The 23079-nt window shown below is 46.9% G+C and overlaps 28 non-coding genes across 28 annotated transcripts; all 28 read right to left on the bottom strand.

Moving 5' to 3' along the window:
- Positions 1–436: 436 nt before the first annotated feature.
- Positions 437–518, bottom strand: trnal-uag (transfer RNA leucine (anticodon UAG)). Its single transcript has one exon. It is a non-coding gene; the product is annotated as a tRNA-Leu (tRNA).
- Positions 519–715: 197 nt separating this feature from the next.
- Positions 716–797, bottom strand: trnal-aag (transfer RNA leucine (anticodon AAG)). The gene has a single exon. It is a non-coding gene; the product is annotated as a tRNA-Leu (tRNA).
- Positions 798–1767: 970 nt separating this feature from the next.
- Positions 1768–1849, bottom strand: trnal-uag (transfer RNA leucine (anticodon UAG)). Its single transcript has one exon. It is a non-coding gene; the product is annotated as a tRNA-Leu (tRNA).
- Positions 1850–2046: 197 nt separating this feature from the next.
- On the bottom strand, positions 2047–2128 carry trnal-aag (transfer RNA leucine (anticodon AAG)). Its single transcript has one exon. It is a non-coding gene; the product is annotated as a tRNA-Leu (tRNA).
- Positions 2129–2729: 601 nt separating this feature from the next.
- On the bottom strand, positions 2730–2811 carry trnal-uag (transfer RNA leucine (anticodon UAG)). The gene has a single exon. It is a non-coding gene; the product is annotated as a tRNA-Leu (tRNA).
- Positions 2812–3008: 197 nt separating this feature from the next.
- On the bottom strand, positions 3009–3090 carry trnal-aag (transfer RNA leucine (anticodon AAG)). Its single transcript has one exon. It is a non-coding gene; the product is annotated as a tRNA-Leu (tRNA).
- Positions 3091–6691: 3601 nt separating this feature from the next.
- trnal-uag (transfer RNA leucine (anticodon UAG)) lies at positions 6692–6773 on the bottom strand. Its single transcript has one exon. It is a non-coding gene; the product is annotated as a tRNA-Leu (tRNA).
- Positions 6774–7743: 970 nt separating this feature from the next.
- trnal-uag (transfer RNA leucine (anticodon UAG)) lies at positions 7744–7825 on the bottom strand. Its single transcript has one exon. It is a non-coding gene; the product is annotated as a tRNA-Leu (tRNA).
- Positions 7826–8022: 197 nt separating this feature from the next.
- trnal-uag (transfer RNA leucine (anticodon UAG)) lies at positions 8023–8104 on the bottom strand. The gene has a single exon. It is a non-coding gene; the product is annotated as a tRNA-Leu (tRNA).
- A 197-nt stretch (positions 8105–8301) lies between these two features.
- trnal-aag (transfer RNA leucine (anticodon AAG)) lies at positions 8302–8383 on the bottom strand. Its single transcript has one exon. It is a non-coding gene; the product is annotated as a tRNA-Leu (tRNA).
- A 601-nt stretch (positions 8384–8984) lies between these two features.
- trnal-uag (transfer RNA leucine (anticodon UAG)) lies at positions 8985–9066 on the bottom strand. Its single transcript has one exon. It is a non-coding gene; the product is annotated as a tRNA-Leu (tRNA).
- A 197-nt stretch (positions 9067–9263) lies between these two features.
- Positions 9264–9345, bottom strand: trnal-aag (transfer RNA leucine (anticodon AAG)). The gene has a single exon. It is a non-coding gene; the product is annotated as a tRNA-Leu (tRNA).
- Positions 9346–10330: 985 nt separating this feature from the next.
- trnal-uag (transfer RNA leucine (anticodon UAG)) lies at positions 10331–10412 on the bottom strand. Its single transcript has one exon. It is a non-coding gene; the product is annotated as a tRNA-Leu (tRNA).
- A 197-nt stretch (positions 10413–10609) lies between these two features.
- Positions 10610–10691, bottom strand: trnal-aag (transfer RNA leucine (anticodon AAG)). Its single transcript has one exon. It is a non-coding gene; the product is annotated as a tRNA-Leu (tRNA).
- Positions 10692–11292: 601 nt separating this feature from the next.
- Positions 11293–11374, bottom strand: trnal-uag (transfer RNA leucine (anticodon UAG)). Its single transcript has one exon. It is a non-coding gene; the product is annotated as a tRNA-Leu (tRNA).
- Positions 11375–11571: 197 nt separating this feature from the next.
- trnal-aag (transfer RNA leucine (anticodon AAG)) lies at positions 11572–11653 on the bottom strand. Its single transcript has one exon. It is a non-coding gene; the product is annotated as a tRNA-Leu (tRNA).
- A 3604-nt stretch (positions 11654–15257) lies between these two features.
- On the bottom strand, positions 15258–15339 carry trnal-uag (transfer RNA leucine (anticodon UAG)). The gene has a single exon. It is a non-coding gene; the product is annotated as a tRNA-Leu (tRNA).
- Positions 15340–16309: 970 nt separating this feature from the next.
- trnal-uag (transfer RNA leucine (anticodon UAG)) lies at positions 16310–16391 on the bottom strand. Its single transcript has one exon. It is a non-coding gene; the product is annotated as a tRNA-Leu (tRNA).
- Positions 16392–16588: 197 nt separating this feature from the next.
- On the bottom strand, positions 16589–16670 carry trnal-uag (transfer RNA leucine (anticodon UAG)). The gene has a single exon. It is a non-coding gene; the product is annotated as a tRNA-Leu (tRNA).
- Positions 16671–16867: 197 nt separating this feature from the next.
- trnal-aag (transfer RNA leucine (anticodon AAG)) lies at positions 16868–16949 on the bottom strand. Its single transcript has one exon. It is a non-coding gene; the product is annotated as a tRNA-Leu (tRNA).
- A 601-nt stretch (positions 16950–17550) lies between these two features.
- On the bottom strand, positions 17551–17632 carry trnal-uag (transfer RNA leucine (anticodon UAG)). The gene has a single exon. It is a non-coding gene; the product is annotated as a tRNA-Leu (tRNA).
- Positions 17633–17829: 197 nt separating this feature from the next.
- trnal-uag (transfer RNA leucine (anticodon UAG)) lies at positions 17830–17911 on the bottom strand. The gene has a single exon. It is a non-coding gene; the product is annotated as a tRNA-Leu (tRNA).
- A 197-nt stretch (positions 17912–18108) lies between these two features.
- trnal-uag (transfer RNA leucine (anticodon UAG)) lies at positions 18109–18190 on the bottom strand. Its single transcript has one exon. It is a non-coding gene; the product is annotated as a tRNA-Leu (tRNA).
- A 197-nt stretch (positions 18191–18387) lies between these two features.
- Positions 18388–18469, bottom strand: trnal-aag (transfer RNA leucine (anticodon AAG)). Its single transcript has one exon. It is a non-coding gene; the product is annotated as a tRNA-Leu (tRNA).
- Positions 18470–19070: 601 nt separating this feature from the next.
- trnal-uag (transfer RNA leucine (anticodon UAG)) lies at positions 19071–19152 on the bottom strand. Its single transcript has one exon. It is a non-coding gene; the product is annotated as a tRNA-Leu (tRNA).
- Positions 19153–19349: 197 nt separating this feature from the next.
- Positions 19350–19431, bottom strand: trnal-aag (transfer RNA leucine (anticodon AAG)). The gene has a single exon. It is a non-coding gene; the product is annotated as a tRNA-Leu (tRNA).
- Positions 19432–20032: 601 nt separating this feature from the next.
- trnal-uag (transfer RNA leucine (anticodon UAG)) lies at positions 20033–20114 on the bottom strand. The gene has a single exon. It is a non-coding gene; the product is annotated as a tRNA-Leu (tRNA).
- A 197-nt stretch (positions 20115–20311) lies between these two features.
- trnal-aag (transfer RNA leucine (anticodon AAG)) lies at positions 20312–20393 on the bottom strand. The gene has a single exon. It is a non-coding gene; the product is annotated as a tRNA-Leu (tRNA).
- Positions 20394–23079: the final 2686 nt, after the last annotated feature.

Below are 23079 nucleotides of genomic sequence, written 5' to 3'. Positions count from 1 at the left end.
CAGACAACCGTCGTGGGAGAGATTGATGCATCCTGCCCGACTTGCGTGTCCCTGAAGGCCCTGGCTGTTGCCAAGGAAAGCGTTTTCTTCTATTCCCAGAACTTTTGCACCTTTTCGGAGCACGCTTAAGCTGTCTGGCCCTCTTTAAAAGCACAGCTGGCAGCAGTCAGATTCGAACCCACGCCCCCGAAAAGACTGGAGCCTAAATCCAGCGCCTTAGACCCCTCGGCCACACTACCCTGTCGGGGCTCTCTTCGTGGGCCCCGTTCTGCCCATTTGTTTTACAGCAATAGAGCAAGCTTCGGCTGTGGACCTTCACTGAGGCTCTGAAGCCCGTCGAGTGCGGCAAAGGAAGAGAACGGGAGCATGCAGTGTCACTTCTCCAGTCTTTTTGGCTCAGGCATAGCAGCCACAAGAGCCTTCTAAAAGGCTGTCTAGGCAGCGGTGGGATTCGAACCCACGCCCCCGAAGAGACTGGAGCCTAAATCCAGCGCCTTAGACCCCTCGGCCACGCTACCCTTTCGGGGCTCTCTTTGAGGGCCCCGTTCTGCCCATTTGTTTTACAGCAATAGAGCAAGCTTCGGCTGTGGACCTTCACTGAGGCTCTGAAGCCCGTCGAGTGCGGCCAAGGAAGAGAACGGGAGCATGCAGTGTAACTTCTCCAGTCTTTTTTGCTCAGGCATAGCAGCCACAAGAGCCTTCTAAAAGGCTGTCTTGGCAGCGGTGGGATTCGAACCCACGCCCCCGAAGAGACTGGAGCCTTAATCCAGCGCCTTAGACCGCTCGGCCACGCTACCATGCAAAAATGCCTTCCATGGGCCATTTTCCGCCTACATTTTTTGATTTCATTTTTATCATGTCTCGCTTCGCCACAAGTACATCCGTTGAAATTCTTACGTGCCTTTAAGGAGCTCCTCGACAGGTGGAAAGGCCTCCTAAATACAGGGGTGCGCAGTTACACTCCTGGAGGCTCCACCCCCTCCCTGCAAGCTGCAGTTTCCATCTCTAATCAAACACACCTGAATCAGCTAAGCAAAGCCTTCAGGCCTTACTGCAAAATGGCAGCCAGCTGTGTCGCAGTTCAACTCAAAATCACGAGGTAGTTGTCATTTCACCAAAAACTATCAATGAGTCAAGTTAGCTGCTTCCATTATTTTAGACTGTACATTATTATTACATTCAAATTCGTTTTTAAAGTGTTATTACTATGATTGTAAGCTAACAATGCGGGCATTGACTCAAAGTGTAAACGATTAAAGCACGATTACTTGGTAACCACTGTACGAAGGGTGGGGCCCAGGGATAGAAACGAGTCACCCCGCCTTAGCAATGAGACAACCGTCGTGGGAGAGATTGATGCATCCTGCCCGACTTGCGTGTCCCTGAAGGCCCTGGCTGTTGCCAAGGAAAGCGTTTTCTTCTATTCCCAGAACTTTTGCACCTTTTCGGAGCACGCTTAAGCTATCTGGCCCTCTTTAAAAGCACAGCTGGCAGCAGTCAGATTCGAACCCACGCCCCCGAAAAGACTGGAGCCTAAATCCAGCGCCTTAGACCCCTCGGCCACGCTACCCTGTCGGGGCTCTCTTCGTGGGCCCCGTTCTGCCCATTTGTTTTACAGCAATAGAGCAAGCTTCGGCTGTGGACCTTCACTGAGGCTCTGAAGCCCGTCGAGTGCGGCCAAGGAAGAGAACGGGAGCATGCAGTGTCACTTCTCCAGTCTTTTTGGCTCAGGCATAGCAGCCACAAGAGCCTTCTAAAAGGCTGTCTTGGCAGCGGTGGGATTCGAACCCACGCCCCCGAAGAGACTGGAGCCTAAATCCAGCGCCTTAGACCCCTCGGCCACGCTACCCTGCTGGGGTTCTCTTCGTGGGCCCCGTTCTGCCCATTTGTTTTACATCAACAGAGAAAGCGTCGGCTGTGGACCTTCACTGAGGCTCTGAAGCCCGTCCAGTGCGGCCAAGGAAGAGAACGGGAGCATGCAGTGTCACTTCTCCAGTCTTTTTTGCTCAGGCTTAGCAGCCAAAAGAGCCTTCTAAAAGGCTGTCTTGGCAGCGGTGGGATTCGAACCCACGCCCCCGAAGAGACTGGAGCCTTAATCCAGCACCTTAGACCGCTCGGCCACGCTACCGTGCAAGAATGTCTTCCATGGGCCATTTTCCGCCTACATTTATTGATTTCATTTTTACCATGTCTTGCTTTGCCACAAGTACATCCGTTGAAATTAGATTAATTGGTAACCCACGTACGAAGGGCGGAGCCCAGGGGTAGGAACGAGTCACCCCACCTTAGTAATCAGACAACCGTCGTGGGAGAGATTGATGCATCCTGCCTGACTTGCGTGTCCCTGAAGGCCCTGGCTGTTGCCAAGGAAAGCGTTTTCTTCTATTCCCAGAACTTTTGCACGTTTTCGGAGCGCGCTTAAGCTGTCTGGCCCTCTTTAAAAGCACAGCTGGCAGCAGTCAGATTCGAACCCACGCCCCCGAAGAGACTGGAGCCTAAATCCAGCGCCTTAGACCCCTCGGCCACGCTACCCTGTCGGGGCTCTCTTTGAGGGCCCCGTTCTGCCCATTTGTTTTACAGCAATAGAGCAAGCTTCGGCTGTGGACCTTCACTGAGGCTCTGAAGCCCGTCGAGTGCGGCCAAGGAAGAGAACGGGAGCATGCAGTGTAACTTCTCCAGTCTTTTTTGCTCAGGCATAGCAGCCACAAGAGCCTTCTAAAAGGCTGTCTTGGCAGCGGTGGGATTCGAACCCACGCCCCCGAAGAGACTGGAGCCTAAATCCAGCGCCTTAGACCCCTCGGCCACGCTACCCTGCTGAGGTTCTCTTCGTGGGCCCCGTTCTGCCCATTTGTTTTACAGCAATAGAGCAAGCTTCGGCTGTGGACCTTCACTGAGGCTCTGAAGCACGTCGAGTGCGGCCAAGGAAGAGAACGGGAGCATGCAGTGTCACTTCTCCAGTCTTTTTTGCTCAGGCTTAGCAGTCAAAAGAGCCTTCTAAAAGGCTGTCTTGGCAGCGGTGGGATTCGAACCCACGCCCCCGAAGAGACTGGAGCCTTAATCCAGCGCCTTAGACCGCTCGGCCACGCTACCATGCAAAAATGCCTTCCATGGGCCATTTTCCGCCTACATTTTTTGATTTCATTTTTATCATGTCTCGCTTCGCCACAAGTACATCCGTTGAAATTCTTACGTGCCTTTAAGGAGCTCCTCGACAGGTGGAAAGGCCTCCTAAATACAGGGGTGCGCAGTTACACTCCTGGAGGCTCCACCCCCTCCCTGCAAGCTGCAGTTTCCATCTCTAATCAAACACACCTGAATCAGCTAAGCAAAGCCTTCAGGCCTTACTGCAAAATGGCAGCCAGCTGTGTCGCAGTTCAACTCAAAATCACGAGGTAGTTGTCATTTCACCAAAAACTATCAATGAGTCAAGTTAGCTGCTTCCATTATTTTAGACTGTACATTATTATTACATTCAAATTCGTTTTTAAAGTGTTATTACTATGATTGTAAGCTAACAATGCGGGCATTGACTCAAAGTGTAAACGATTAAAGCACGATTACTTGGTAACCACTGTACGAAGTAGACCCCGAAGCCGCCGCCAGGCGCCGCCATTTGCGCCATTTAGAATTTCAGCCGCCGCCAGCCAATAATTTCCTAAGCCAAATTGAGCCACCATCTGATAAAGTTTGGCTGAGCCGGCTAAAATTATTTGCATCAAATAATAATTCTATCACATAGAGACACACACACACACAAAATATATAAACAATACACGAGATCTATTTTCCCACTGGTTTCATAACAGCACAGTCTTGTGCTCGTACCGATTAAAATGGCTCGAAGAAGCGATGCATTTTTTTTTTCTCGCACTGATGTGAAAAAGCGGAAAGAAGCAAGCAAGGTTATTTTGATCTTCTCACATACTTTCCTAATTCCTACTTACTTTTTTTTTTTTTTAAACTTAGGCCTACCCAGACTTTTGTTAAATCTTCAGGGCACGGTTGCACAAACACCTGAATCAAAGATGTTATGAACCAAATATTCTGGAACGGAGAGATTTATAGCACTGAACGTGATATTGCTGCAGTAACAAACCACCGTTTCCACATTGCTAATTCACGACGCATGCGTCATTGTACACTGTACATTGAAGTGAAATGTGCAAAACTTTGTCCAAAATAACACTGATAACGGTGTGTGTTTATATTAAGGCGAGACACGGCAGGCAAAAACATCGTTTTTTTTTTTTTTTCCTGGTCAAGTTTTAGATTTTTTAATAAATTTGTCTTCAATAACATGTCTTCTTTCAGACTTGTGGTGAAAAAAGTCCGAAATACACATTTAGGTCTTTATTTTACTACACTTCGTCTGTTTGCGTCTGTATATTTCTCATAAATTCAACAAAAGTTTGCGTTCTTAATCAACATACTTCTCCGCGATCTCTGCCGCCACCCTCTCATCGCATGCACCGTTAGGAATCTCTCTTCTGTACAATCCTGTTGGATCCAAATATGGTAGTTTCCTTTTTATCAGCAACCATACGTTGTGAAAGTAAAATCTATTGTTTTCTTTATTACATTGTATTGCATTTTGTAGGAATATTATGGAAGCCCGTTTCCGCCACTAAAAAAAAAAAAAAGATTAATTGCGACTTTTTATCTCAGAATTGCGAGTTATAAAGTCAGAATTCTGAGATATAAAGTCGCAATTGCATGATATAAAGTCAGAATTCTGAGATATAAAGTCGCAATTGCGAGTTATAAAGTCAGAATTCTGAGATATAAAGTCGCAATTGCGTGACAAAAAGTCAGAATTCTGAGATATAAAGTCGCAATTGCGTGATAAAAAGTCAGAATTCTGAGATATAAAGTCGCAATTGCGTGATAAAAAGTCAGAATTCTGAGATATAAAGTCGCAATTGCGAGTTATAAAGTCAGAATTCTGAGATATAAAGTCGCAATTGCGTGATATAAAGTCAGAATTCTGAGATATAAAGTCGCAATTGCGTGATAAAAAGTCAGAATTCTGACTTTTTTCTCGCAATTAACTGATGGTCAGTATCTCTGTCTATAACAGTGCATCAACGATAGCCGTGCTGCCGTGAAGTCTGAAGCTGTTGGATGTATTAAAATGTGCCACTTCATCTTTGTCTGATTTATTGCGCCTCCGCCACAGCTGATTCTTCTTCTTCTTATGATTATTATGATATTGTTATTATCGTGCAAAATTCATTAGTGTATCCATTCTGTTAAAAACAACTTTTATTGTCCAAATACCTCGACTGTAATTTGCAGAATTGCATGATTCTACCCTTGAGTTGCAAAGTTAATGAAACATGATAGGTATTGGTTGTTTTAGTATTAAGCCCACTAGATGGCAGTAAAAGCTGTTTTTTCTCCTTGAAACGCTGTGTACAAGGTTACCGTGGAAACATTATATATGCATATATTCCTGCATAATGCATATGTCCGGAGACTAATCTTTATGTGTCTCCTCCAGTAAAATCAATATTTCTTTATTGGTAAATCGGCGCTAAAAATAATCATTTATGATGTCCTCTATTTTATGTATAAAAATAACAAAGCAGCAATCCTGATGGTCTATTTAATGTATAATAATAATAACAAAGCAGTAATCCTGATGGTCTATTTAATGTATAATAATAACAAAGCAGTAATCCTGATGGTCAGTCGCAATGAAAGGAAACGCAAGCAAAGTAAGAACTGTGAGAAATAACGTTTAACAGTAGTGAGAAAAAGTCAGAAATTCTGACTTTATATCACGCAATTGCGACTTTATATCTCAGAATTCTGACTTTATAACTCGCAATTGCGACTTTATATCTCAGAATTCTGACTTTATATCACGCAATTGCGATTTTATATCTCAGAATTCTGACTTTATAACTCGCAATTGCGACTTTATATCTCAGAATTCTGACTTTATAACTCGCAATTGCGACTTTATATCTCAGAATTCTGACTTTTTATCACGCAATTGCGACTTTATATCTCAGAATTCTGACTTTATATCACGCAATTGCGACTTTTTATCTCAGAATTCTGACTTTATAACTCGCAATTGCGACTTTATATCTCAGAATTCTGACTTTATAACTCGCAATTGCGACTTTATATCTCAGAATTCTGACTTTTTATCACGCAATTGCGACTTTATATCTCAGAATTCTGACTTTATAACTCGCAATTCTGAGATAAAAAGTCGCAATTAATCTTTTTTTTTTTTTTAGTGGCGGAAACGGGCTTCCATAGAATATAGTGTAAGCCATGCATTAGTGGAAAGATAATCAGTATGACATCTGTAGACATGGAGTGGCAGCTTCAGCCATTTGCAGCTATGAAACGTTTGGCGGCTGCAGCAGCCATTTAGGTTTTGGCTGAGCCGGCTAGCCAGCCAATAACTTCATCAGCCAGCCATTATTCTCAAAAGAAATGGCTTCGGGCTCTACCTTAGACCCCTCGGCCACGCTACCCTGTTGGGGCTCTCTTCGTGGGCCCTGTTCTGCCCATTTGTTTTACAGCAATAGAGCAAGCTTCGGCTGTGGACCTTCACTGAGGCTCTGAAGCCCGTCGAGTGTGGCCAAGGAAGAGAACGGGAGCATGCAGTGTCACTTCTCCAGTCTTTTTTGTTCAGGCATAGCAGCCACAAGAGCCTTCTAAAAGGCTGTCTTGGCAGCGGTGGGATTCGAACCCACGCCCCCGAAGAGACTGGAGCCTAAATCCAGCGCCTTAGACCGCTCGGCCACGCTACCATGCTAAAATGCCTTCCATGGGCCATTTTCCGCCTACATTTTTTGATTTCATTTTTATCATGTCTCGCTTCGCCACAAGTACATCCGTTGAAATTCTTACGTGCCTTTAAGGAGCTCCTCGACAGGTGGAAAGGCCTCCTAAATACAGGGGTGCGCAGTTACACTCCTGGAGGCTCCACCCCCTCCCTGCAAGCTGCAGTTTCCATCTCTAATCAAACACACCTGAATCAGCTAAGCAAAGCCTTCAGGCCTTACTGCAAAATGGCAGCCAGCTGTGTCGCAGTTCAACTCAAAATCACGAGGTAGTTGTCATTTCACCAAAAACTATCAATGAGTCAAGTTAGCTGCTTCCATTATTTTAGACTGTACATTATTATTACATTCAAATTCGTTTTTAAAGTGTTATTACTATGATTGTAAGCTAACAATGCGGGCATTGACTCAAAGTGTAAACGATTAAAGCACGATTACTTGGTAACCACTGTACGAAGGGTGGGGCCCAGGGATAGAAACGAGTCACCCCGCCTTAGCAATGAGACAACCGTCGTGGGAGAGATTGATGCATCCTGCCCGACTTGCGTGTCCCTGAAGGCCCTGGCTGTTGCCAAGGAAAGCGTTTTCTTCTATTCCCAGAACTTTTGCACCTTTTCGGAGCACGCTTAAGCTATCTGGCCCTCTTTAAAAGCACAGCTGGCAGCAGTCAGATTCGAACCCACGCCCCCGAAAAGACTGGAGCCTAAATCCAGCGCCTTAGACCCCTCGGCCACGCTACCCTGTCGGGGCTCTCTTCGTGGGCCCCGTTCTGCCCATTTGTTTTACAGCAATAGAGCAAGCTTCGGCTGTGGACCTTCACTGAGGCTCTGAAGCCCGTCGAGTGCGGCCAAGGAAGAGAACGGGAGCATGCAGTGTAACTTCTCCAGTCTATTTTGCTCAGGCATAGCAGCCACAAGAGCCTTCTAAAAGGCTGTCTTGGCAGCGGTGGGATTCGAACCCACGCCCCCGAAGAGACTGGAGCCTAAATCCAGCGCCTTAGACCCCTCGGCCACGCTACCCTGTCGGGGCTCTCTTTGAGGGCCCCGTTCTGCCCATTTGTTTTACAGCAATAGAGCAAGCTTCGGCTGTGGACCTTCACTGAGGCTCTGAAGCCCGTCGAGTGCGGCCAAGGAAGAGAACGGGAGCATGCAGTGTAACTTCTCCAGTCTTTTTTGCTCAGGCATAGCAGCCACAAGAGCCTTCTAAAAGGCTGTCTTGGCAGCGGTGGGATTCGAACCCACGCCCCCGAAGAGATTGGAGCCTAAATCCAGCGCCTTAGACCCCTCGGCCACGCTACCCTGCTGGGGTTCTCTTCGTGGGCCCCGTTCTGCCCATTTGTTTTACATCAACAGAGAAAGCGTCGGCTGTGGACCTTCACTGAGGCTCTGAAGCCCGTCGAGTGCGGCCAAGGAAGAGAACGGGAGCATGCAGTGTCACTTCTCCAGTCTTTTTTGCTCAGGCTTAGCAGCCAAAAGAGCCTTCTAAAAGGCTGTCTTGGCAGCGGTGGGATTCGAACCCACGCCCCCGAAGAGACTGGAGCCTTAATCCAGCACCTTAGACCGCTCGGCCACGCTACCGTGCAAGAATGTCTTCCATGGGCCATTTTCCGCCTACATTTATTGATTTCATTTTTACCATGTCTTGCTTTGCCACAAGTACATCCGTTGAAATTAGATTAATTGGTAACCCACGTACGAAGGGCGGAGCCCAGGGGTAGGAACGAGTCACCCCACCTTAGTAATCAGACAACCGTCGTGGGAGAGATTGATGCATCCTGCCCGACTTGCGTGTCCCTGAAGGCCCTGGCTGTTGCCAAGGAAAGCGTTTTCTTCTATTCCCAGAACTTTTGCACCTTTTCGGAGCACGCTTAAGCTGTCTGGCCCTCTTTAAAAGCACAGCTGGCAGCAGTCAGATTCGAACCCACGCCCCCGAAAAGACTGGAGCCTAAATCCAGCGCCTTAGACCCCTCGGCCACACTACCCTGTCGGGGCTCTCTTCGTGCGCCCCGTTCTGCCCATTTGTTTTACAGCAATAGAGCAAGCTTCGGCTGTGGACCTTCACTGAGGCTCTGAAGCCCGTCGAGTGCGGCAAAGGAAGAGAACGGGAGCATGCAGTGTCACTTCTCCAGTCTTTTTGGCTCAGGCATAGCAGCCACAAGAGCCTTCTAAAAGGCTGTCTAGGCAGCGGTGGGATTCGAACCCACGCCCCCGAAGAGACTGGAGCCTAAATCCAGCGCCTTAGACCCCTCGGCCACGCTACCCTTTCGGGGCTCTCTTTGAGGGCCCCGTTCTGCCCATTTGTTTTACAGCAATAGAGCAAGCTTCGGCTGTGGACCTTCACTGAGGCTCTGAAGCCCGTCGAGTGCGGCCAAGGAAGAGAACGGGAGCATGCAGTGTAACTTCTCCAGTCTTTTTTGCTCAGGCATAGCAGCCACAAGAGCCTTCTAAAAGGCTGTCTTGGCAGCGGTGGGATTCGAACCCACGCCCCCGAAGAGACTGGAGCCTTAATCCAGCGCCTTAGACCGCTCGGCCACGCTACCATGCAAAAATGCCTTCCATGGGCCATTTTCCGCCTACATTTTTTGATTTCATTTTTATCATGTCTCGCTTCGCCACAAGTACATCCGTTGAAATTCTTACGTGCCTTTAAGGAGCTCCTCGACAGGTGGAAAGGCCTCCTAAATACAGGGGTGCGCAGTTACACTCCTGGAGGCTCCACCCCCTCCCTGCAAGCTGCAGTTTCCATCTCTAATCAAACACACCTGAATCAGCTAAGCAAAGCCTTCAGGCCTTACTGCAAAATGGCAGCCAGCTGTGTCGCAGTTCAACTCAAAATCACGAGGTAGTTGTCAATCCAGCGCCTTAGACCGCTCGGCCACGCTACCGTGCAAGAATGTCTTCCATGGGCCATTTTAGACTGTACATTATTATTACATTCAAATTCGTTTTTAAAGTGTTATTACTATGATTGTAAGCTAACAATGCGGGCATTGACTCAAAGTGTAAACGATTAAAGCACGATTACTTGGTAACCCACTGTACGAAGGGTGGGGCCCAGGGATAGAAACGAGTCACCCCGCCTTAGCAATGAGACAACCGTCGTGGGAGAGATTGATGCATCCTGCCCGACTTGCGTGTCCCTGAAGGCCCTGGCTGTTGCCAAGGAAAGCGTTTTCTTCTATTCCCAGAACTTTTGCACCTTTTCGGAGCACGCTTAAGCTATCTGGCCCTCTTTAAAAGCACAGCTGGCAGCAGTCAGATTCGAACCCACGCCCCCGAAGAGACTGGAGCCTAAATCCAGCGCCTTAGACCCCTCGGCCACGCTACCCTGTCGGGGCTCTCTTCGTGGGCCCCGTTCTGCCCATTTGTTTTACAGCAATAGAGCAAGCTTCGGCTGTGGACCTTCACTGAGGCTCTGAAGCCCGTCGAGTGCGGCCAAGGAAGAGAACGGGAGCATGCAGTGTAACTTCTCCAGTCTTTTTTGCTCAGGCATAGCAGCCACAAGAGCCTTCTAAAAGGCTGTCTTGGCAGCGGTGGGATTCGAACCCACGCCCCCGAAGAGACTGGAGCCTAAATCCAGCGCCTTAGACCCCTCGGCCACGCTACCCTGCTGGGGTTCTCTTCGTGGGCCCCGTTCTGCCCATTTGTTTTACATCAACAGAGAAAGCGTCGGCTGTGGACCTTCACTGAGGCTCTGAAGCCCGTCCAGTGCGGCCAAGGAAGAGAACGGGAGCATGCAGTGTCACTTCTCCAGTCCATTTTGCTCAGGCTTAGCAGCCAAAAGAGCCTTCTAAAAGGCTGTCTTGGCAGCGGTGGGATTCGAACCCACGCCCCCGAAGAGACTGGAGCCTTAATCCAGCACCTTAGACCGCTCGGCCACGCTACCGTGCAAGAATGTCTTCCATGGGCCATTTTCCGCCTACATTTATTGATTTCATTTTTACCATGTCTTGCTTTGCCACAAGTACATCCGTTGAAATTAGATTAATTGGTAACCCACGTACGAAGGGCGGAGCCCAGGGGTAGGAACGAGTCACCCCACCTTAGTAATCAGACAACCGTCGTGGGAGAGATTGATGCATCCTGCCTGACTTGCGTGTCCCTGAAGGCCCTGGCTGTTGCCAAGGAAAGCGTTTTCTTCTATTCCCAGAACTTTTGCACGTTTTCGGAGCGCGCTTAAGCTGTCTGGCCCTCTTTAAAAGCACAGCTGGCAGCAGTCAGATTCGAACCCACACCCCCGAAAAGACTGGAGCCTAAATCCAGCGCCTTAGACCCCTCGGCCACGCTACCCTGTCGGGGCTCTCTTTGAGGGCCCCGTTCTGCCCATTTGTTTTACAGCAATAGAGCAAGCTTCGGCTGTGGACCTTCACTGAGGCTCTGAAGCCCGTCGAGTGCGGCCAAGGAAGAGAACGGGAGCATGCAGTGTAACTTCTCCAGTCTTTTTTGCTCAGGCATAGCAGCCACAAGAGCCTTCTAAAAGGCTGTCTTGGCAGCGGTGGGATTCGAACCCACGCCCCCGAAGAGACTGGAGCCTAAATCCAGCGCCTTAGACCCCTCGGCCACGCTACCCTGCTGAGGTTCTCTTCGTGGGCCCCGTTCTGCCCATTTGTTTTACAGCAATAGAGCAAGCTTCGGCTGTGGACCTTCACTGAGGCTCTGAAGCACGTCGAGTGCGGCCAAGGAAGAGAACGGGAGCATGCAGTGTCACTTCTCCAGTCTTTTTTGCTCAGGCTTAGCAGTCAAAAGAGCCTTCTAAAAGGCTGTCTTGGCAGCGGTGGGATTCGAACCCACGCCCCCGAAGAGACTGGAGCCTTAATCCAGCGCCTTAGACCGCTCGGCCACGCTACCATGCTAAAATGCCTTCCATGGGCCATTTCGCCTACATTTTTTGATTTCATTTTTATCATGTCTCGCTTCGCCACAAGTACATCCGTTGAAATTCTTACGTGCCTTTAAGGAGCTCCTCGACAGGTGGAAAGGCCTCCTAAATACAGGGGTGCGCAGTTACACTCCTGGAGGCTCCACCCCCTCCCTGCAAGCTGCAGTTTCCATCTCTAATCAAACACACCTGAATCAGCTAAGCAAAGCCTTCAGGCCTTACTGCAAAATGGCAGCCAGCTGTGTCGCAGTTCAACTCAAAATCACGAGGTAGTTGTCATTTCACCAAAAACTATCAATGAGTCAAGTTAGCTGCTTCCATTATTTTAGACTGTACATTATTATTACATTCAAATTCGTTTTTAAAGTGTTATTACTATGATTGTAAGCTAACAATGCGGGCATTGACTCAAAGTGTAAACGATTAAAGCACGATTACTTGGTAACCACTGTACGAAGTAGACCCCGAAGCCGCCGCCAGGCGCCGCCATTTGCGCCATTTAGAATTTCAGCCGCCGCCAGCCAATAATTTCCTAAGCCAAATTGAGCCACCATCTGATAAAGTTTGGCTGAGCCGGCTAAAATTATTTGCATCAAATAATAATTCTATCACATAGAGACACACACACACACAAAATATATAAACAATACACGAGATCTATTTTCCCACTGGTTTCATAACAGCACAGTCTTGTGCTCGTACCGATTAAAATGGCTCGAAGAAGCGATGCATTTTTTTTTTCTCGCACTGATGTGAAAAAGCGGAAAGAAGCAAGCAAGGTTATTTTGATCTTCTCACATACTTTCCTAATTCCTACTTACTTTTTTTTTTTTAAACTTAGGCCTACCCAGACTTTTGTTAAATCTTCAGGGCACGGTTGCACAAACACCTGAATCAAAGATGTTATGAACCAAATATTCTGGAACGGAGAGATTTATAGCACTGAACGTGATATTGCTGCAGTAACAAACCACCGTTTCCACATTGCTAATTCACGACGCATGCGTCATTGTACACTGTACATTGAAGTGAAATGTGCAAAACTTTGTCCAAAATAACACTGATAACGGTGTGTGTTTATATTAAGGCGAGACACGGCAGGCAAAAACATCGTTTTTTTTTTTTTTCCTGGTCAAGTTTTAGATTTTTTAATAAATTTGTCTTCAATAACATGTCTTCTTTCAGACTTGTGGTGAAAAAAGTCCGAAATACACATTTAGGTCTTTATTTTACTACACTTCGTCTGTTTGCGTCTGTATATTTCTCATAAATTCAACAAAAGTTTGCGTTCTTAATCAACATACTTCTCCGCGATCTCTGCCGCCACCCTCTCATCGCATGCACCGTTAGGAATCTCTCTTCTGTACAATCCTGTTGGATCCAAATATGGTAGTTTCCTTTTTATCAGCAACCATACGTTGTGAAAGTAAAATCTATTGTTTTCTTTATTACATTGTATTGCATTTTGTAGGAATATTATGGAAGCCCGTTTCCGCCACTAAAAAAAAAAAAAAAAAAGATTAATTGCGACTTTTTATCTCAGAATTGCGAGTTATAAAGTCAGAATTCTGAGATATAAAGTCGCAATTGCATGATATAAAGTCAGAATTCTGAGATATAAAGTCGCAATTGCGAGTTATAAAGTCAGAATTCTGAGATATAAAGTCGCAATTGCGTGACAAAAAGTCAGAATTCTGAGATATAAAGTCGCAATTGCGTGATAAAAAGTCAGAATTCTGAGATATAAAGTCGCAATTGCGTGATAAAAAGTCAGAATTCTGAGATATAAAGTCGCAATTGCGAGTTATAAAGTCAGAATTCTGAGATATAAAGTCGCAATTGCGTGATATAAAGTCAGAATTCTGAGATATAAAGTCGCAATTGCGTGATAAAAAGTCAGAATTCTGACTTTTTTTCTCGCAATTAACTGATGGTCAGTATCTCTGTCTATAACAGTGCATCAACGATAGCCGTGCTGCCGTGAAGTCTGAAGCTGTTGGATGTATTAAAATGTGCCACTTCATCTTTGTCTGATTTATTGCGCCTCCGCCACAGCTGATTCTTCTTCTTCTTATGATTATTATGATATTGTTATTATCGTGCAAAATTCATTAGTGTATCCATTCTGTTAAAAACAACTTTTATTGTCCAAATACCTCGACTGTAATTTGCAGAATTGCATGATTCTACCCTTGAGTTGCAAAGTTAATGAAACATGATAGGTATTGGTTGTTTTAGTATTAAGCCCACTAGATGGCAGTAAAAGCTGTTTTTTCTCCTTGAAACGCTGTGTACAAGGTTACCGTGGAAACATTATATATGCATATATTCCTGCATAATGCATATGTCCGGAGACTAATCTTTATGTGTCTCCTCCAGTAAAATCAATATTTCTTTATTGGTAAATCGGCGCTAAAAATAATCATTTATGATGTCCTCTATTTTATGTATAAAAATAACAAAGCAGCAATCCTGATGGTCTATTTAATGTATAATAATAATAACAAAGCAGTAATCCTGATGGTCTATTTAATGTATAATAATAACAAAGCAGTAATCCTGATGGTCAGTCGCAATGAAAGGAAACGCAAGCAAAGTAAGAACTGTGAGAAATAACGTTTAACAGTAGTGAGAAAAAGTCAGAAATTCTGACTTTATATCACGCAATTGCGACTTTATATCTCAGAATTCTGACTTTATAACTCGCAATTGCGACTTTATATCTCAGAATTCTGACTTTATATCACGCAATTGCGATTTTATATCTCAGAATTCTGACTTTATAACTCGCAATTGCGACTTTATATCTCAGAATTCTGACTTTATAACTCGCAATTGCGACTTTATATCTCAGAATTCTGACTTTTTATCACGCAATTGCGACTTTATATCTCAGAATTCTGACTTTATATCACGCAATTGCGACTTTTTATCTCAGAATTCTGACTTTATAACTCGCAATTGCGACTTTATATCTCAGAATTCTGACTTTATAACTCGCAATTGCGACTTTATATCTCAGAATTCTGACTTTTTATCACGCAATTGCGACTTTATATCTCAGAATTCTGACTTTATAACTCGCAATTCTGAGATAAAAAGTCGCAATTAATCTTTTTTTTTTTTTTTTTAGTGGCGGAAACGGGCTTCCATAGAATATAGTGTAAGCCATGCATTAGTGGAAAGATAATCAGTATGACATCTGTAGACATGGAGTGGCAGCTTCAGCCATTTGCAGCTATGAAACGTTTGGCGGCTGCAGCAGCCATTTAGGTTTTGGCTGAGCCGGCTAGCCAGCCAATAACTTCATCAGCCAGCCATTATTCTCAAAAGAAATGGCTTCGGGCTCTACCTTAGACCCCTCGGCCACGCTACCCTGTTGGGGCTCTCTTCGTGGGCCCTGTTCTGCCCATTTGTTTTACAGCAATAGAGCAAGCTTCGGCTGTGGACCTTCACTGAGGCTCTGAAGCCCGTCGAGTGTGGCCAAGGAAGAGAACGGGAGCATGCAGTGTCACTTCTCCAGTCTTTTTTGTTCAGGCATAGCAGCCACAAGAGCCTTCTAAAAGGCTGTCTTGGCAGCGGTGGGATTCGAACCCACGCCCCCGAAGAGACTGGAGCCTAAATCCAGCGCCTTAGACCGCTCGGCCACGCTACCATGCTAAAATGCCTTCCATGGGCCATTTTCCGCCTACATTTTTTGATTTCATTTTTATCATGTCTCGCTTCGCCACAAGTACATCCGTTGAAATTCTTACGTGCCTTTAAGGAGCTCCTCGACAGGTGGAAAGGCCTCCTAAATACAGGGGTGCGCAGTTACACTCCTGGAGGCTCCACCCCCTCCCTGCAAGCTGCAGTTTCCATCTCTAATCAAACACACCTGAATCAGCTAAGCAAAGCCTTCAGGCCTTACTGCAAAATGGCAGCCAGCTGTGTCGCAGTTCAACTCAAAATCACGAGGTAGTTGTCATTTCACCAAAAACTATCAATGAGTCAAGTTAGCTGCTTCCATTATTTTAGACTGTACATTATTATTACATTCAAATTCGTTTTTAAAGTGTTATTACTATGATTGTAAGCTAACAATGCGGGCATTGACTCAAAGTGTAAACGATTAAAGCACGATTACTTGGTAACCACTGTACGAAGGGTGGGGCCCAGGGATAGAAACGAGTCACCCCGCCTTAGCAATGAGACAACCGTCGTGGGAGAGATTGATGCATCCTGCCCGACTTGCGTGTCCCTGAAGGCCCTGGCTGTTGCCAAGGAAAGCGTTTTCTTCTATTCCCAGAACTTTTGCACCTTTTCGGAGCACGCTTAAGCTATCTGGCCCTCTTTAAAAGCACAGCTGGCAGCAGTCAGATTCGAACCCACGCCCCCGAAAAGACTGGAGCCTAAATCCAGCGCCTTAGACCCCTCGGCCACGCTACCCTGTCGGGGCTCTCTTCGTGGGCCCCGTTCTGCCCATTTGTTTTACAGCAATAGAGCAAGCTTCGGCTGTGGACCTTCACTGAGGCTCTGAAGCCCGTCGAGTGCGGCCAAGGAAGAGAACGGGAGCATGCAGTGTAACTTCTCCAGTCTTTTTGGCTCAGGCATAGCAGCCACAAGAGCCTTCTAAAAGGCTGTCTTGGCAGCGGTGGGATTCGAACCCACGCCCCCGAAGAGACTGGAGCCTAAATCCAGCGCCTTAGACCCCTCGGCCACGCTACCCTGTCGGGGCTCTCTTTGAGGGCCCCGTTCTGCCCATTTGTTTTACAGCAATAGAGCAAGCTTCGGCTGTGGACCTTCACTGAGGCTCTGAAGCCCGTCGAGTGCGGCCAAGGAAGAGAACGGGAGCATGCAGTGTAACTTCTCCAGTCTTTTTTGCTCAGGCATAGCAGCCACAAGAGCCTTCTAAAAGGCTGTCTTGGCAGCGGTGGGATTCGAACCCACGCCCCCGAAGAGACTGGAGCCTAAATCCAGCGCCTTAGACCCCTCGGCCACGCTACCCTGCTGGGGTTCTCTTCGTGGGCCCCGTTCTGCCCATTTGTTTTACATCAACAGAGAAAGCGTCGGCTGTGGACCTTCACTGAGGCTCTGAAGCCCGTCGAGTGCGGCCAAGGAAGAGAACGGGAGCATGCAGTGTCACTTCTCCAGTCTTTTTTGCTCAGGCTTAGCAGCCAAAAGAGCCTTCTAAAAGGCTGTCTTGGCAGCGGTGGGATTCGAACCCACGCCCCCGAAGAGACTGGAGCCTTAATCCAGCACCTTAGACCGCTCGGCCACGCTACCGTGCAAGAATGTCTTCCATGGGCCATTTTCCGCCTACATTTATTGATTTCATTTTTACCATGTCTTGCTTTGCCACAAGTACATCCGTTGAAATTAGATTAATTGGTAACCCACGTACGAAGGGCGGAGCCCAGGGGTAGGAACGAGTCACCCCACCTTAGTAATCAGACAACCGTCGTGGGAGAGATTGATGCATCCTGCCCGACTTGCGTGTCCCTGAAGGCCCTGGCTGTTGCCAAGGAAAGCGTTTTCTTCTATTCCCAGAACTTTTGCACCTTTTCGGAGCACGCTTAAGCTGTCTGGCCCTCTTTAAAAGCACAGCTGGCAGCAGTCAGATTCGAACCCACGCCCCCGAAAAGACTGGAGCCTAAATCCAGCGCCTTAGACCCCTCGGCCACGCTACCCTGTCGGGGCTCTCTTCGTGGGCCCCGTTCTGCCCATTTGTTTTACAGCAATAGAGCAAGCTTCGGCTGTGGACCTTCACTGAGGCTCTGAAGCCCGTCGAGTGCGGCCAAGGAAGAGAACGGGAGCATGCAGTGTCACTTCTCCAGTCTTTTTGGCTCAGGCATAGCAGCCACAAGAGCCTTCTAAAAGGCTGTCTTGGCAGCGGTGGGATTCGAACCCACGCCCCCGAAGAGACTGGAGCCTAAATCCAGCGCCTTAGACCCCTCGGCCACGCTACCCTTTCGGGGCTCTCTTTGAGGGCCCCGTTCTGCCCATTTGTTTTACAGCAATAGAGCAAGCTTCGGCTGTGGACCTTCACTGAGGCTCTGAAGCCCGTCGAGTGCGGCCAAGGAAGAGAACGGGAGCATGCAGTGTAACTTCTCCAGTCTTTTTTGCTCAGGCATAGCAGCCACAAGAGCCTTCTAAAAGGCTGTCTTGGCAGCGGTGGGATTCGAACCCAGGCCCCCGAAGAGACTGGAGCCTAAATCCAGCGCCTTAGACCCCTCGGCCACGCTACCCTGTCGGGGCTCTCTTTGAGGGCCCCGTTCTGCCCATTTGTTTTACAGCAATAGAGCAAGCTTCGGCTGTGGACCTTCACTGAGGCTCATAAGCCCGTCGAGTGCGGCCAAGGAAGAGAACGGGAGCATGCAGTGTAACTTCTCCAGTCTTTTTTGCTCAGGCATAGCAGCCACAAGAGCCTTCTAAAAGGCTGGCTTGGCAGCGGTGGGATTCGAAACCACGCCCCCGAAGAGACTGGAGCCTAAAACCAGCGCCTTAGACCCCTCGGCCACGCTACCCTGCTGGGGTTCTCTTCGTGGGCCCCGTTCTGCCCATTTGTTTTACAGCAACAGAGAAAGCGTCGGCTGTGGACCTTCACTGAGGCTCTGAAGCCCGTCGAGTGCGGCCAAGGAAGAGAACGGGAGCATGCAGTGTCACTTCTCCAGTCTTTTTTGCTCAGGCTTAGCAGCCAAAAGAGCCTTCTAAAAGGCTGTCTTGGCAGCGGTGGGATTCGAACCCACGCCCCCGAAGAGACTGGAGCCTTAATCCAGCGCCTTAGACCGCTCGGCCACGCTACCGTGCAAGAATGTCTTCCATGGGCCATTTTCCGCCTACATTTATTGATTTCATTTTTACCATGTCTTGCTTTGCCACAAGTACATCCGTTGAAATTAGATTAATTGGTAACCCACGTACGAAGGGCGGAGCCCAGGGGTAGGAACGAGTCACCCCACCTTAGTAATCAGACAACCGTCGTGGGAGAGATTGATGCATCCTGCCCGACTTGCGTGTCCCTGAAGGCCCTGGCTGTTGCCAAGGAAAGCGTTTTCTTCTATTCCCAGAACTTTTGCACCTTTTCGGAGCACGCTTAAGCTGTCTGGCCCTCTTTAAAAGCACAGCTGGCAGCAGTCAGATTCGAACCCACGCCCCCGAAGAGACTGGAGCCTAAATCCAGCGCCTTAGACCCCTCGGCCACGCTACCCTGTCGGGGCTCTCTTTGAGGGCCCCGTTCTGCCCATTTGTTTTACAGCAATAGAGCAAGCTTCGGCTGTGGACCTTCACTGAGGCTCTGAAGCCCGTCGAGTGCGGCCAAGGAAGAGAACGGGAGCATGCAGTGTAACTTCTCCAGTCTTTTTTGCTCAGGCATAGCAGCCACAAGAGCCTTCTAAAAGGCTGTCTTGGCAGCGGTGGGATTCGAACCCACGCCCCCGAAGAGACTGGAGCCTAAATCCAGCGCCTTAGACCCCTCGGCCACGCTACCTTGCTGGGGTTCTCTTCGTGGGCCCCGTTCTGCCCATTTGTTTTACATCAACAGAGAAAGCGTCGGCTGTGGACCTTCACTGAGGCTCTGAAGCCCGTCCAGTGCGGCCAAGGAAGAGAACGGGAGCATGCAGTGTCACTTCTCCAGTCTTTTTTGCTCAGGCTTAGCAGCCAAAAGAGCCTTCTAAAAGGCTGTCTTGGCAGCGGTGGGATTCGAACCCACGCCCCCGAAGAGACTGGAGCCTTAATCCAGCACCTTAGACCGCTCGGCCACGCTACCGTGCAAGAATGTCTTCCATGGGCCATTTTCCGCCTACATTTATTGATTTCATTTTTACCATGTCTTGCTTTGCCACAAGTACATCCGTTGAAATTAGATTAATTGGTAACCCACGTACGAAGGGCGGAGCCCAGGGGTAGGAACGAGTCACCCCGCCTTAGTAATCAGACAACCGTCGTGGGAGAGATTGATGCATCCTGCCTGACTTGCGTGTCCCTGAAGGCCCTGGCTGTTGCCAAGGAAAGCGTTTTCTTCTATTCCCAGAACTTTTGCACGTTTTCGGAGCGCGCTTAAGCTGTCTGGCCCTCTTTAAAAGCACAGCTGGCAGCAGTCAGATTCGAACCCACGCCCCCGAAGAGACTGGAGCCTAAATCCAGCGCCTTAGACCCCTCGGCCACGCTACCCTGTCGGGGCTCTCTTTGAGGGCCCCGTTCTGCCCATTTGTTTTACAGCAATAGAGCAAGCTTCGGCTGTGGACCTTCACTGAGGCTCTGAAGCCCGTCGAGTGCGGCCAAGGAAGAGAACGGGAGCATGCAGTGTAACTTCTCCAGTCTTTTTTGCTCAGGCATAGCAGCCACAAGAGCCTTCTAAAAGGCTGTCTTGGCAGCGGTGGGATTCGAACCCACGCCCCCGAAGAGACTGGAGCCTAAATCCAGCGCCTTAGACCCCTCGGCCACGCTACCCTGCTGAGGTTCTCTTCGTGGGCCCCGTTCTGCCCATTTGTTTTACAGCAATAGAGCAAGCTTCGGCTGTGGACCTTCACTGAGGCTCTGAAGCACGTCGAGTGCGGCCAAGGAAGAGAACGGGAGCATGCAGTGTCACTTCTCCAGTCTTTTTTGCTCAGGCTTAGCAGTCAAAAGAGCCTTCTAAAAGGCTGTCTTGGCAGCGGTGGGATTCGAACCCACGCCCCCGAAGAGACTGGAGCCTTAATCCAGCGCCTTAGACCGCTCGGCCACGCTACCATGCAAAAATGCCTTCCATGGGCCATTTTCCGCCTACATTTTTTGATTTCATTTTTATCATGTCTCGCTTCGCCACAAGTACATCCGTTGAAATTCTTACGTGCCTTTAAGGAGCTCCTCGACAGGTGGAAAGGCCTCCTAAATACAGGGGTGCGCAGTTACACTCCTGGAGGCTCCACCCCCTCCCTGCAAGCTGCAGTTTCCATCTCTAATCAAACACACCTGAATCAGCTAAGCAAAGCCTTCAGGCCTTACTGCAAAATGGCAGCCAGCTGTGTCGCAGTTCAACTCAAAATCACGAGGTAGTTGTCATTTCACCAAAAACTATCAATGAGTCAAGTTAGCTGCTTCCATTATTTTAGACTGTACATTATTATTACATTCAAATTCGTTTTTAAAGTGTTATTACTATGATTGTAAGCTAACAATGCGGGCATTGACTCAAAGTGTAAACGATTAAAGCACGATTACTTGGTAACCACTGTACGAAGTAGACCCCGAAGCCGCCGCCAGGCGCCGCCATTTGCGCCATTTAGAATTTCAGCCGCCGCCAGCCAATAATTTCCTAAGCCAAATTGAGCCACCATCTGATAAAGTTTGGCTGAGCCGGCTAAAATTATTTGCATCAAATAATAATTCTATCACATAGAGACACACACACACACAAAATATATAAACAATACACGAGATCTATTTTCCCACTGGTTTCATAACAGCACAGTCTTGTGCTCGTACCGATTAAAATGGCTCGAAGAAGCGATGCATTTTTTTTTTTTCTCGCACTGATGTGAAAAAGCGGAAAGAAGCAAGCAAGGTTATTTTGATCTTCTCACATACTTTCCTAATTCCTACTTACTTTTTTTTTTTAAACTTAGGCCTACCCAGACTTTTGTTAAATCTTCAGGGCACGGTTGCACAAACACCTGAATCAAAGATGTTATGAACCAAATATTCTGGAACGGAGAGATTTATAGCACTGAACGTGATATTGCTGCAGTAACAAACCACCGTTTCCACATTGCTAATTCACGACGCATGCGTCATTGTACACTGTACATTGAAGTGAAATGTGCAAAACTTTGTCCAAAATAACACTGATAACGGTGTGTGTTTATATTAAGGCGAGACACGGCAGGCAAAAACATCGTTTTTTTTTTTTCCTGGTCAAGTTTTAGATTTTTTAATAAATTTGTCTTCAATAACATGTCTTCTTTCAGACTTGTGGTGAAAAAAGTCCGAAATACACATTTAGGTCTTTATTTTACTACACTTCGTCTGTTTGCGTCTGTATATTTCTCATAAATTCAACAAAAGTTTGCGTTCTTAATCAACATACTTCTCCGCGATCTCTGCCGTCACCCTCTCATCGCATGCACCGTTAGGAATCTCTCTTCTGTACAATCCTGTTGGATCCAAATATGGTAGTTTCCTTTTTATCAGCAACCATACGTTGTGAAAGTAAAATCTATTGTTTTCTTTATTACATTGTATTGCATTTTGTAGGAATATTATGGAAGCCCGTTTCCGCCACTAAAAAAAAAAAAAAAAGATTAATTGCGACTTTTTATCTCAGAATTGCGAGTTATAAAGTCAGAATTCTGAGATATAAAGTCGCAATTGCATGATATAAAGTCAGAATTCTGAGATATAAAGTCGCAATTGCGAGTTATAAAGTCAGAATTCTGAGATATAAAGTCGCAATTGCGTGACAAAAAGTCAGAATTCTGAGATATAAAGTCGCAATTGCGTGATAAAAAGTCAGAATTCTGAGATATAAAGTCGCAATTGCGTGATAAAAAGTCAGAATTCTGAGATATAAAGTCGCAATTGCGAGTTATAAAGTCAGAATTCTGAGATATAAAGTCGCAATTGCGTGATATAAAGTCAGAATTCTGAGATATAAAGTCGCAATTGCGTGATAAAAAGTCAGAATTCTGACTTTTTTTCTCGCAATTAACTGATGGTCAGTATCTCTGTCTATAACAGTGCATCAACGATAGCCGTGCTGCCGTGAAGTCTGAAGCTGTTGGATGTATTAAAATGTGCCACTTCATCTTTGTCTGATTTATTGCGCCTCCGCCACAGCTGATTCTTCTTCTTCTTATGATTATTATGATATTGTTATTATCGTGCAAAATTCATTAGTGTATCCATTCTGTTAAAAACAACTTTTATTGTCCAAATACCTCGACTGTAATTTGCAGAATTGCATGATTCTACCCTTGAGTTGCAAAGTTAATGAAACATGATAGGTATTGGTTGTTTTAGTATTAAGCCCACTAGATGGCAGTAAAAGCTGTTTTTTCTCCTTGAAACGCTGTGTACAAGGTTACCGTGGAAACATTATATATGCATATATTCCTGCATAATGCATATGTCCGGAGACTAATCTTTATGTGTCTCCTCCAGTAAAATCAATATTTCTTTATTGGTAAATCGGCGCTAAAAATAATCATTTATGATGTCCTCTATTTTATGTATAAAAATAACAAAGCAGCAATCCTGATGGTCTATTTAATGTATAATAATAATAACAAAGCAGTAATCCTGATGGTCTATTTAATGTATAATAATAACAAAGCAGTAATCCTGATGGTCAGTCGCAATGAAAGGAAACGCAAGCAAAGTAAGAACTGTGAGAAATAACGTTTAACAGTAGTGAGAAAAAGTCAGAAATTCTGACTTT

The sequence above is a fragment of the Chanodichthys erythropterus genome, chromosome 19, assembly GCF_024489055.1.
Source record: "Chanodichthys erythropterus isolate Z2021 chromosome 19, ASM2448905v1, whole genome shotgun sequence".
Classification (NCBI taxonomy): domain Eukaryota; kingdom Metazoa; phylum Chordata; class Actinopteri; order Cypriniformes; family Xenocyprididae; genus Chanodichthys; species Chanodichthys erythropterus.
The sequence above is the reverse complement of the archived record's forward strand: the minus strand, read 5'-3'. Positions and strand labels throughout refer to the sequence as shown.